General features: G+C 42.0%; 1 protein-coding gene across 1 annotated transcript in view; it reads right to left on the bottom strand.

The window, feature by feature from the left end:
- LOC121341414 (deubiquitinase DESI2-like) overlaps positions 1-14,048 on the bottom strand; it is a 50,199-nt gene that overhangs the window by 267 nt on the left and 35,884 nt on the right. The gene's annotated exons all lie outside the window — the stretch shown is intronic.

Here is a 14,048-nt window from a genome sequence, read left to right as displayed (position 1 = left end):
ATGGTTAATAGTACCAAAGCAAGCATAGAGGCAATGTCATCCACACCACCACCTCAACAGGGCCAATTCCCTGTTGTTCAGAACAGGAAGGAGCATGTCCTGCAGTCAGAAGCAGCTGTAACTGCCAACTTCCACACTGACATGCACAGGGACCCCCACCAGCTGTAGGCCTTGTCAGCATCATAACAGAGACCAGAAAAACAGTTCATGGCCCTCAATGGCTTTGGTGACTCTGTTCTCTAGGCAGTCCATGGGTAAAAGAACATTCCTGATGGTGCTTCTCAACCGAGACAATGACATTCCTTTAGCAAGTAGCTCAAAAAGTCTGGAAAAAAATATTTAAGCTGTTGCTGGTCAGACCAGAAGCTGAGTATGACTAGGTAGATGGAGATGCCTTAGAAGCTGTTCTTGTTTCTCCCTTTTCTTCCTTGGGCTGACACAGTGGTTCAGTCAAATTATCAAACCTGGGCATCCTTTTCCTATCCTACCATACCACCCTCTAATTTCTCCTCATATGGTATTTCCTAATATGGGGGGAAAGCAACAAGAAAAAACCCCAGCCTAGGTTGTAAGTATCTCTGTTCCATCGTACACTGATTTGGATTACACTCTGCTAGCACAGATATTGTTTTCCAAGGTCATATCTAATTCAGCACAATGAAACATCTTGCTTCACACTGCAGACCCTTTCTCTGTAGCATTTAGCCATGCAGACATACAGGTGCCAGATTTTAATAGCTGTATCTGGCTTAGACCACATAAAATATGTTTCCCTTTACTTTTACTATATGCCTTACCAGGCACAGAAGAGACACAGGGCACTGATCAGCAGGCATGCCTCAAGAGCCTGTCTTTAGTAAATTTACTGCCTCAGTGTAGGGCCCTACACTGGTATACTGGAGCCAGTCTGTAGCAGGTTGAGGAGTCATAATACCTGAATTCTCCTTCCCTCCCTGTGTTGTTTCCCGTGGAGCAAGAGAGACAGAGAGGAAACTCCACCCCACAGACTTTGTCCCACAATTTACATGAATTAGTGGTTCCAGGGCTGTCCATACTGTACCTTTTGCCAATACTAAATTCCTCTGCTCTTCCTCCCACCCACTTTCTGACTAAAACTACACTTAATTTAATACTAAGTACTGCAAAAACTCCAAGGGTGTTTGTCTGGAGTCCACTAAGATGATGATTTGTTGAGAAGTCTCTTATAGGCTAGGTAATGTAGAGCTTAGAGGTTTCAAGAAGTGTTCAGGGAGAACGGAACATTTTCCATAGGACAGGCTGTGCTGTGTTACAGCTGTTACGGCTGATGAGCAGCTGTTCCTTCCTGCATATAGCCTGGGCAGAATGCTCCAAGCTCCACTCCAACAGTCACCTTGAGCATAAGGGAATTAGCTTGCTCCAACAGTGTGGCGTTTCCAATGAGGTGTGGAGAAGGCAGCAAACCTGTGACTGTGCTAATTTGACTACAGAACTCACTTTATTTTGACACACATTGTTTAAAAATCAATGTGTGAAATTGGAGACATTATCATTAGGTATCAGAGAATGAGCAAAGCCATTTAGCTGCTAAAATTACTTGCAAGCATAGACTGTTCTTTACCTAATGCACTCCAAGGACTTCTATTTCAGTTCTCACCAATGCTGCATTCCACTTAACCTCAGACACAGCTATATGAATCTGTATTTCTGAAATTTTTAATCTGGAGACACTTAATTAACAATTTTTCATCTCCATCTAGATTCCCTGATTTCCACTGCTAGAGCTATTGCCTGAACCTATAAGTGGATAACCTCTCCACATATGCTTGAGACTCATTCATAGAAAATTTGCTGATCCATTTGATTTTCTCATCAGACATATCAGACAATTTTCACAGGAATGCTGTTGAAGTTTAAGACTCTATTTGATGTGTTCTACTCAAACATTTTTTACCTACACTACGCTACTTTGACCTCAGCCAATCACAAGTTGCACTACAATTTCCCTCAGATTTTGTAGCATTCCTCTTTCTTCCTCTTCAGGAACTTAGGCAACATATTGCCATAGAAAATGACTCAGGCTCCTTGTGATGTAGGCATGCATGTGAGTTTAGTTCTCAAGCAGTTTAAAGTTTTAATTAAGACTTCCTCCCAGATATTAATAGATAGAACAACGAAACCGAGGTAAGATTCTTTGAAAAATTAGCTGAAATAACAGAACAGCATAAAGTAAGATGGCCTGAAATGGAAATACTGTTTTTAAGAGTTGGGTTCATTTTCTAAGCACATCCCCTAGCAACTGAAATAGCACTTCCCAATGTAGAAGCAATGCTGAGGTGTTTGCCTTTTTTTTATAGGATCTTCTTCACCCAGAATGAATCAATAAGGCAAGGAAGAGCCAGAAAAAGAATGAAGATGTGTGGGCATCGGGGCACCAAGCAACAAAGGGCATTTTGTGGAGCTCAAGGATAACGATGAAGTCAAAGTGGTTTCTCTTACCTCAGTCTTGCTTGTCATGTCACATCTTGTCAGTGTAGCCTCATTACTATTCCATGGCAGAACACAATGTTCAATAGGAACAAAAGGGCAATGGCAGGGAATGCTACCAACACTACAGTCTGCTTCTGTGTTTTTCACTCCTTGACATAAAGCACATTGTGCTGGAGCATCCAGCAGTGCTTAGCTAATGGAGAAGTAGTAAGTGAACCTGGCTGCCATGGGATTAAGCCAATTGAGTTTAAATAAAACAGCACAAGCAAGATGAAGTGGGTGTTTTCCAACTGCATATGAAGTCACAGAAAAATCTATCTACTGCAGCTCTTCTGAGAAACTCTCCACTGAAAACTGCTCACTGGAACGATAAATTCACTGAATGCTGTCACCACCCATTGTTTCTATCAGCAGAACCCCTTGTCTAATGTTTTTAGAGTTGAAGATTTCACATGGGGTTTTTTTGTTGAAGAAGAGGGGTTTTCTCTGTTGAAGGGGATTAACTTATCTGTGCTATGTCATGTACTAACTCTGACAGGAGAGGTAAATAAATAATAAACTGTTACAGGTCAGAAATTGCAGCAAGCACGACTTCTGATTGCCTGAGACCAGTTCTCGCTTCAGGCACTTGGGCAAAGGCTGCACATACTTGCAGCTTCCACTGAGCAGCACCTGCTGACAGAAAGCCAAGTCTCCCATAGCTGCAGCTTCTTCTGGGGACTCTGTGTAAGAGCTGCGAGTGACCCAGCTGGCACCTGCAGAGTCAAGTGGAAACAGCCATTCAGCCATCCATGGCTGAAGCCAAATGGGCAGAAGAAATGGGACCTGACCATTTGGGTGCTTTTTCTAGGCAACTGTCAAATCCACAGCACGATTTCAACTCATCAATAAACAACTAATTTGGAATATGGAAATATCCTCCAAATATATTAAGCTGTATCATTTTGCACTAAACAGGCAAATGCACAAACTGGTTAAAATTTACAAACTGCTTTGCACCATCTCCCCTCCCCTAAGTAACCTAGGAACTACCTGTCCCTGCTGGGCAAGGCTTTAACACTTCCCTGTAAAGCTTTGCAGTGGGCAGGGGAACAGCCTAGCAGCTGGGCAATGTGGGCTGAAATGCCATCCAGCAATGGAGGATGCTGAGTCTCCTGCCTTCTAGAAGACACTGTTATCAATGTGCTGCATTTTGAGACGGCTTTGGTTCTACGGGCGTATACTAGACATTATCTGATAGTCTAATAGGATGAGCCTCTTTCAAAATATAGAGAAAAGCTGATCAGAAAAGCTGATCTCTTAGTAGATCCTAAGAGAAAGCTCTCAAATGTAATACGTTCTGTGCTGTGCTGGATGATGCAACCGGGGGCAATTCAAACCATGCACAGAAGTGTAACTCAAGGCACTGAGGATATTTTTGTAAGTGAGCCCTCTCAGGGGGCACCATGTAGTGCTCCAATCCATGAAAATCAAGATGAACAGAAACAACATAACGTTCTTCAAACAATACAAGCTAACTACTTCAATTCTTATCTTCAGACTGAGGCTTGGAGAGTTCAGTGCTGTTGAACCACCTGCTGCCTCCTCCACTTAGCAGCCTTGCTAAAGATGAGATGGCATCCACGTGGGACATGTATGCATTTGAGCTACTCTCCAGAATTCCCCTTAGTGTCTCTTAAAGAATGCAGAGGGGTTCTATTGGCACTTCAGGAGTCTAACACACACCTCAGAGCAATTTAAGAGCAAAGGCTTTAGAACTCATGGGGAATCATTACAGTATTTGCATAAAATGGCTCCTACAAGGACTACACAGTACAGCATAGGTTATCCTCATCAGAATTTCAGAATAAGGCCATTAGATGCAAACCAGCATATCTGCCCAGGCAAGGCCTGCAGACTATGCTAGAGCAGCCAAAACACATATGTAGAAAGAGAAAATGGCAATTCAATCCATGTAGTTCTTTGACACATCCAGAATAAACCAGTAACCCAATGCACAGGGACATCTTTTTTGCCACCTCATGAAAACTAACCTGGCAGCATAACTGCCCAGGGCTGGCAGAGCTGAGGGAGCTTGAGTGCATGAACAAGGAATATACCTATAGCTCTGCACCCCAATCAGCTGCTGCACATAGTGTGTACACTGAAAAAAACATTTCTGAGACAGAACGGACAGAACATCACCACCTTCACAACACACCTGAAGGTACAGTCTCACCTTGGTGGACTTGGCATGCTAGGATCAATTGCTTGAAACAGATTTATAGTATACTTACTGTGTAAAAATTACAGTTTCTACTCTAGGGAATTTAAGTAGCCTGGGGAATCAACAGAATAGATGAGGTGCCGCTGGGCTGTAAAGCTGCCTGCAGCACATGTTCAGCAGAGCCAGGAATGGCCTGTGACTTACAGAGGAAAGGCTATAGCTGAGAAACTGTAGATGAGGATAAATGAGCTCAGTAATGAAGCTGTATTCTGGGAGGTAGCAACCTGAGTCAAAGTCAGGAAGGTAGAGCCAAGTCAAAGGAATTTTAAATTATTTTAAGCAACTGAAATGCCCCCATTCTCCTATGCAATCCTTTTTTGTCCTGCAACTCCTACAGGTCTTCTCCAGGACCATGGGCATTGTAAAGTAGAGGTAGCATCTGCACCATCTATCAGAGACTAGCCAGGAGTGAGGAAAAAAGGAAAGCATTGAAAGGAGAAAGTAATACCTATGGTCTTGCTGCCCTTGTGAAGCTAGTTAGAAGCATAACAGTCACTTCTGTGGACATGTGGTAGAAGGACAGAGTTGTCTTTCTGCAGCAGTCTGCATGCACAGATGATGGGGTAGGTAGCTCTGGGTCAAATGAGACAGCGGGCTCATAGCACCTCAGCACTCACAGCACTGTTTCAGCTTCACTGGCCAGGCCACCAGTGGAGAGACAGTGGCTGCAAGTGTGATATCTTGTTGAACCACATTCAGAGCTGAGTTCTGAGTGGCATCACTGATTAGTCATGTACCAACACTGCAGCATGGCAGTGCCCTCTTGAGCGTGAAGGTCTTTATAACAAGCACTTGTAAGTACGGCCAACAGCTTCAGGGTGATAGGGTAGGTAGCAAGTGGCCTCATAACAGATGACTATTTGGGGAAAACTGCATATAATTGAGTCTGGGCTTGTTAATGGCATTTAAAATAAAGAATCTCCCACCAAATGAATGAACAACTGCAATTCATTCCTGTTATCATGATGGCATGAAGAGGAATTGCCTTCTCCTAGCAGATGCTGTTTCAAGACCTCTGGCTGAGAACAGCTGTTGCTTAACAAGGTCATCCTTTCAAGTGTTGTGGACATGCTCAGCATGACCGGGCCAACCCATATGCATAGAGGGACATACATTAAGAGTGTCTATTTTTTCCATATTTTTCCATAGCTATTTCTATTTTTGCATAGCTAACCAGAAAAATCTTGTGTTTCAGTCTCAAGCCTTGTTTCCTAACATTAGTGAGAATCAGGTTGCTGCAGATGGAGATACAATGAGGAGGGAGAATACAGGAACTCTGAGAAATAAAGTTCTTCAGTATGACAGTGTTGACAGGACTCCTAAGCAAAAGGTTCCAGTCTCAAAAGCCTTTCAACTTATTCAGAGTTCATTACACTCCTCACACTTTTCATTTATCATTGGGCTGTGGTCAAAAGGACAGGGGTATTTTTTGCCATCTTCATTCATGGAAAGGAGGCACTGTTCTCAGGCATTTGCACACACACAGACTCAAAGGCTCCATGAGGGTTTAACTAGGAATGAACACCCCAGACAGTGTAAATTAATCTAGCCCTAAGATATTATGCTCATTTATAACAGATAAGGAAGCAGTTTGTTAAGTTTGCCAAGTTTGTTAAGACAGATGCAAAAGCAGATAAAATAGGTGGATAAACCCACCACATTTACACCAGCCCCAGAGAACTTAGCATATTTTTCTTTTGTTAAATTTCCTCTTAAAATATCTTCACTTTTATGGATCACATTGTATGGAAAACCTAAAATAGCTGCACAGGTATATATTGCAACAAAATCAGACTTTTTGCAAAAAATTGATATGATGTGCTAAAATCTTGCCAATATTAATTGGTTTTGAAAAATTGTTGTGGGGGGGGGGGGGGGGGGGTTGATTTCAGTTTCAAATTACCTGCCAACTCATATTGTCGCTCCCTGCACAAATAGATAAATGGGGAAAGAAGATGGACTGAGAGCTGAAAAGTACATATAAAAAGTTATCCCAGTAGCAATTTTTTTTGGTTATTCAGAATAGTAAGGCTATAGAAGTTAACAGTGGAGGGAAAAACATTTTTATAGAAGTCTTCATTCTAAGGAATTCCCAAAGACTTTATAAATTTCAACTTATACACAACATACACCTAGAAATGTTGTTTTACTGCTGCAGAGACACCACATCAGGAATGCAATACAGCAATTTATTAACTGCATGCAGTCAAAACTGTGCATGCATATAAGCAGAAGCAAGATGAAAGATGAAAAAATACATCCATCTGAAAACATGAGTATAAATTTATGGGTGCAGGGCATCTTTATAAATAAGCTTCTTTGAAACATATGTGGCAGCTAAAAACCAGAAAACAAACACAGCCTGTTCTCCATGGAGCTAACAACATTTAAAGGCTGCTGCAATGAAGCAAGTCTTTCCATCAGCTTCACTGAGGACTGGCTCAGACACCAGGAAATAAAGCTTTCCTAATGTTCTTTCATGTCCTGTGGCTGTTCATTTGTTTGTTTCTTCATTTTCTGCTGTCTTTTATGTATGTTTGGTGCTTTGTCTCCCCAACCATTAACAGAATTGCACATAGGTTTTCACTCTACAAAACACCTACCTCCTCTGCAACAGAAGAAACTAAGGAAGACATCAGCATTATTTGTCTACTTAGAATTTGCTAAAGTTTGGTTTTTATAAACAGCTTTTGCTGCTTTTGACTGTGACTCAAATGGCACCTGAACCTCCTTTCTCTGTGACAGCTTTCAGGCTAAGAAGAGCTTCCTAGATTTTAATAACTTTATGATAAGAAGTCACATGTGCCTGGAGATGGACCTGAAAAGCTTCAGTCTTGAATTATTCACTGATTGTTTTAAAACTGTTCTTATTTTATCCTTGATTCAGAAAACCTACCTTATTTCAGAGAATTGCTGAAAGTCAAGCTTCTCTGAAGAAAGCAGGATTCTGATGTAGGTTTGTTATGTGCTGTCAGTTTTGCTGTGGCTGAAAAAGGATGGGTGAATATTCAAAGAGAAAATAATATGTACTAACTACCATCTCCTGTCACTTCAGCACAGCTCCACTCTCTCCACATGTAAAATACAATCCCTCTGTTCTACCAAAACTCCAGCCACGTTGACAAAGGACAGCTGGGACAGCCACACCATCAGGGAAGCATACACCAGACACAGCTGTACAGCCAGTCACAGAGATGTCTTCTGCTGCACTGCAGTTACAGGAGATGCATATTTCCTGCTATCACACTGACATGCAATGACAATGCCTCCCTCTGCTATTATCAATAGGACAGATCTCTACCAATAATACAAAGGAAGGGGTAAAGAAGCCTTAGCACCCATCCTAGACCCAGTGATCTGCCTCCAAGCAAACTTGATCATACCAGCATCATTTCCTGCCTCTCAAGGAGATTCAGGTGCTTTACCAAGCATTTCCAGCTTGCAGCATGCAGGCTTAATAATATCCCTGTGGTGCCAACATCAATATGGGTGTGCTAGATGCCTGCAGCAGTCCTTGGTAACCACCAGGATCCACTGTGCAGACTCCATCTGTTAATCTTCAGGGTATTTCCTGCTGGAGACCATCCTTTTAGGCTGATTTGAGAGAGTCTTGGAGACTTCAGGAGACTAGAAGCTACTTACCTCCCAGGCTGAGCATTGTAGGGCTGCAGCTCTAGGACTCTCGCTGCAAACTATTTGATTGGTACAGGATTAATAATCCCTGCCTTCTAGAATCCAGCCTCATCCAGGATGCTAAAGAATTTTCCAAGGCTGATTTCAGCCACCTCAAATGCTTAGAAGACTCTCTTTCTCTTCTTTGCCAACCAGGAATAGGCCCAGCTTACTCTGTTCACCTCCAGATGTGTTTTCCAAGGCCACTTCAGCCCAAGGACAAGATCACCAGCTCTCGAAAATAATCTTCTCTTTCTAGAAACTTCTGAAAAGGCTACAACTTCAAAATGAGCTTCTAAAACAACAAGGACAAAAATTGCAATTTAGGTCTCTCTCTTCTTCTGCTGACATGTGTTATCTCCCTGTTTATGTAAATAATTAATGTAGGACAGTTCCCACAGGAGAGGCTGAGGGATTCCCTACTTTAGAACATCTTGTGGCTGATATTCAAGAGAACTTTTCCTGAAATGTAGGACAAAAGGTAAATAAATCCTTAGTCCAACTTGCCCTCCTGCACCTCAGCAATCTCCTGTCTTTCAGTTACTTGTGAATGAGTATGTCTCATCAGCTAGAAGTTCTGTTTGAACCCACAAAACATCCTAGCAATAGTTTTATTAAAACTATCAGATCCTTCTAAAAGGCTCTGCTTTTGAATACCTGGTTTACTCCAAAAATCCTAGTTCAGCTCTAATAATGAGCTCAAATTTTAACCATTTGTCCAGATGGCATCTTTGAGCCCTGTCCTTTAGATCCAATCATTTGGATCAAGAAATACTAAGCAATAAGGAAACATTTACTATTTAAAGCAGTAAAGGGGTGAAAAGGGTCAGTAGGTACAAAAGGAAGCTGGATAATGAGATACCAATCTGTTTTCACAAAGAGTTTTTAATTAATGAAATCCAAATGACCTTAAAAGGCCTTCTGAAGAATGATCAAATATGGGCACTAGCTTCACAGTTGGGTGTGATATTTTTTAATAGGTTTCTCTGGGTTTAAGAGAAAGACTAGGTAATTTGGGAAGAAAATAGTGATTTTTGACAGTGCTTCATCACCCCTCAGTGGTGTAGTGAGATTCTGCTTTCATAAACTCTGAGGGAATTCATATCAGACCATTCAGGTGTTTCTCAGAGTTTACAAAGGGTTTTGATCTTTTCCAGTACTTAAGATAAATTACTCATACAAATCAAAAAGCGATTATTCCTCTTTCAAGAAGATGAAGGAAAGATATCATATAAGAATAAAACCTTTTGCCACTGCCATCCTCAGGTAAAGCTCCAGCATCAGCAATTTCTAAGGCAAATCAAAAATCACTGCCTCTCAATTAATTTCCTAATTATAATGAACCTCAACTTCATATGTTATCAAAAGGCCCCATAAGACCCACTGACTTCATTGCTTTCCCACCACTAGTAAGGCTTTTGGGGACTAAAAGGGGCTGCCTTCCCTGATGCTCAGAAGCCACACTTCTTTGATAATAATGTGCTGTAGGTCCTATAGCAAGGTACTGGAGGGTTTCCTTAAATAGGGATAGTTGCTTGGCAGTAATTACATTAATGAAAGGAGAAGGAGTGGTTTCCTTGAGTCATTTAACTTATCTTCCAGTTATGGTGCTGATTCAGAGGTGTTTTTCTCCCTTCCCATGGTGGTTTGTCCTTTTCTGAGATGTGTTGTAGCAACTGTCGTCACTCTGGTAAGAACACAGCTCCACAGCTTATTTAGAAAACTGCAGAAGCATAGAAAATTGCTGGTGAGAAGTCAAATGAGTTGTCTTCTGTTTGTGAATGGGCTAAGAAGCAAAAGCTTTTTCAGAGTCTTTAAGATCCAGTGACGTGTGATCCTTACACTCAGCACTGAGGAATATCACCAGACTGGAGAAGAACCTCAAGGCATCCTCCCTCTGATCCTCTAGTTGCTGCTATCTCCTGTGCAGAAGCTGTCCTCAGGCACTGTACACTCAGCATATGCCCACCCATCCAAAGGGTTCAGATTCTTATATTCCCAAACTCAAACCCTGTCAGTCAACCTTCCACCTTTATGCATGTTTGGAAGTACAAGCTGTGCCAAGTGTGCTTTCGCCTCATCCAGGAGCTGCCTTCCACAAGTCCAAATTTTGTTGTAGGCTTGCAGGGAAACCATGAGCCATGCTCTTGCACTGAAATGAGCCTTCTGACAGCAATTTCACAATTCCCTGTGTCGGCACGCTCCTGCCCTAACTTATAACCAAAGAACAGACTTGGTGACAAAGTCTATAACTGAAAGTCCTTCTTGGCACGTCACATCATAGTTTCTTGTGGCCTGCTGCTGCAGTGACCAGTGCTTCCGCAAAGCAGTGGCAAGGATAGGGCCTAAGACCTTCAGGTCCTTGCAAGGGAACTTACAGTACAGGAATTTGAGTTTGGCTTTTCCCTGCCTTTATGTCTTCTTTAGAGCAATTTGTAACTTCTGTCATTTTTCTATCTCACATCTCCATGTTCTAAAAAGAATCAGGAAATTCAACAGTTCACATTATGGAAATAACTAATTATTTTAGCCTTTTATTTTTGTTTTAAGATGCTTTTCTAATGTTCAAAAGCCAGTATTTTTTACCATCTGGCAGAATTTAAACAGTCTTTTTCATCAGCCAGGACAACTCATAAAGAACATAAATATTTTGCAGTTACTCGAAGGGCCCTTTGAACATATTGCTGTAGGTATACATTGGGGAGGATTGCAGGGGATTGTTAGGAACAAAGTAACTTAAAACAGCTAATCAAACAGAAGGGCTTTTTCCAATCTTGACATAGTCCTAACAGAATTCTCCTCACATGCATAACTTAATCAGAATGAAACCCCACTGGAGTACTAAAGCACAGAATAGTACATAAACTCAGAATAGGACGTGAAGTTTGAGATCTGATGATGATGGCTTCACTGATTTTTCTTTGCATAAATTGTAAGCATAAGTCCTCCAAAGGGATTGCCCATCCTCTTGGACAGTTTCTTCAGAGAATATGATACTACTTGATTTTGGGGACTGTCAGCATAAGCACTGTGAAAGGAGTAAGCTTCTTGCAGGCAAGTTGCTAATCCCAGCTGATGGACCTCTTCATTTTAACCCACAAACAATTTGCTGAAGAGGTTTATAAATGCAGGTATCATGACATCACATTGCAGGAATCAAGTGGCTGAGGACTAGATTTTGACTGCTTGACTCAAGGGCCTCTCACATTTTCACACTGGCATAGATGGTGAGGGTAAAGGGAGGCTGCAAAGGGGTATGAAGTGGTGTGTAAAGAGTGACCTTAAATTGGAGCTGGGCAAATGCACAGAGAGTGCATCAGATTTCTTTCTTATGATAATCTGTCAGGAAATTATGCCCTGCTTTACGTCAGAACTTCCTTCAAAACTAATTAAAATGCTGTGCAGACACTTGTGTTTTCTGGTAGTTCTTCACTTCTTGAATAACCCGAAGTTCCTGGTGAAAAAGAATCCACAGGAAGAGACTCCTGATCATGCAGCATGTTCACTTACTGAGAAAGCTGCCATAAAATGGCATTAGAGATGAAGTCTGAACTGCTGCAGCTAAAACTGCAGCATTCTTTGTTTCCAGAGAAGCTGCTTTGTGAGTAAACCAAGCCATGCCTCTTTTTTCCAATGGTTAGAAGTCCATAGGGAACTGGCAAAGCAAGGAGAGAACTAAGTCTTGAGCAAGTTAAATATGCTCAACAGCGTGCAGCAGGGAGTAAGGAAACTTCAGAGCTGAGTGGCAATGAGAGAGTAGCAAAGAAAGCCCCTTGCAGCTTACAAGTGATGTGGGCAGGAAGTGCAGAAGACTCAGAAGAGATGTGTGGATTCAGGGAGAGGCTCAATGCCACAGCAGCACACAATGAGGCTGCAATTGCACTGCAAGGTGAGTTTTTTCAGAGGTAGATAGCAGATCAAAGGCATGCCCAGTGGTTAAGTACAGCTTAGCTGCCCTTGATGTACTTCTATAGTCCAGGGATTTTTCAAGGTGCATGGCCAAATGACAGAGTGGCAGTCACAGGTCCAGACATGCCCCTAACTATCAGCAGTCAGCCTGCACGTAGCTCTTACACTGTTAGCAGTTATCATGGGGAGACGCAAGGCATCATCATATTAAATGCGAATTTGAGAAAAAAAATGTTTCCTAAACAGATGTAGATAGATGATTTCTGAATGGATGTTCTATTTGTTGAGAAAACACAGGTAAAGGAAAAGAAAACAAAAAAATCTGAAAATAAAGTCTCGTTTCAGTCCTTCTGAGGATGAAGAACCTGTCCTACAAGTCCTGGCAATTGGATATGTGACTGTTTTCTTACAACATGATTCCAAGGAAACTGATCCAGGAGGGAGAGCCAACCTTACAGCTCCTTTCCTTTCTCTCTGCAAAATTGTGACGCTGGCCAGTAGCACACGTGGCTACATTTACCCTCTTACCTGTAAGACCAGATGGCATTATCCTCCCAGCCCATGGCCCTGCCACAGGGACAACCCCTGTATGGATACTAATTAGCAAGCCCACAGCCAGCTGAGGAAATTAGGGTGCCTGAACACAGCTCCCTAGCACAGGGCCCACAGCCCTCAAGGCTTGCCAGACAGCTCTGTGGAAACACTCATTAACTCAGACATCACCACTCAGCTGTAAAGCTCTGTCTCTGGTTTTGCATGCTGAAACAGAACAATACAAGCCAAAAACCAGGTAACTAACACTGGCAGATGAGAGAGCTGTCATCAAAAGATTTCAGAGCCCTTTTTGAAGGAAGCAAATAACCCAGTATGTGGGGAGGGGGATACTTTGGCACAGCACAGGGATGTGACCTGCCTGGCATTACCCAGGAGGCTCAGAACAATCATCTCCTTAACTGTGCACAATGGTTTATGCCTGTAAGCAGAAGAGCCTAAAGGGCTGTTGGGAGCAGAGCTGGGCATTCCCTCTTCCATGCTAAAATGCATCCTCCACCCCAAGCCCTCTCTGGGGTGAAAGGACATTATGTACCTATAGCATCACCTTTCAGATGGGCTACAGCCAACAGAGAGATGGAGAATTTGCACACAAAATCCTTGGTGTCTTTATTTTTGTGGCTGGAATGAAACCCCAGTTCCAGTGCTTCATTATGTTGAGCAAAATTTTTTCTTTTAATTTTTTGAATAATTTTTCCAGTTTACTGTCTTTAACTGACACATAACGTGAGTATGCTGTAATAGGTGCTAAATAGTTTTGCTGTTATTGTTGTAATTACCCCTTCGCAGATGGTGAGTCTGAAAAAAAGAGCAATACGTATACTAAAGAGACACACCTCAGAATTGATTTTTGGGTGCAAATATAATATAATTTCTGTTTTCTGGCCTATATGGTGACACACATCTACACAGGCTTGTGAGCCAGTCATCATGTAGTCAGCGTGTTCTGTGCACTGTGAGGATGCATCTTGTAGCTCTATGTGAAAGGCACTGGAGCTTCCCAGTGGGGTTATTTTTGGTTTGTTTAGTTTTAATGGGAACTATAGGAAGAAGAAGAGAAAAAAAAAAATCACGTAGGCTGGGAAGTAAAGAAAGCATTCAGATGTCGAGAACAGAAACTTACAGTTCTGTCTCCATAGATTTCAAGCAGACTTCTTCCAAAAGGTCAGAAGTATCCCAA

The sequence above is a fragment of the Onychostruthus taczanowskii genome, unplaced genomic scaffold (assembly GCF_017590055.1).
Source record: "Onychostruthus taczanowskii isolate IOZ18803 unplaced genomic scaffold, ASM1759005v1 scaffold1, whole genome shotgun sequence".
Classification (NCBI taxonomy): domain Eukaryota; kingdom Metazoa; phylum Chordata; class Aves; order Passeriformes; family Passeridae; genus Onychostruthus; species Onychostruthus taczanowskii.
The sequence above is the reverse complement of the archived record's forward strand: the minus strand, read 5'-3'. Positions and strand labels throughout refer to the sequence as shown.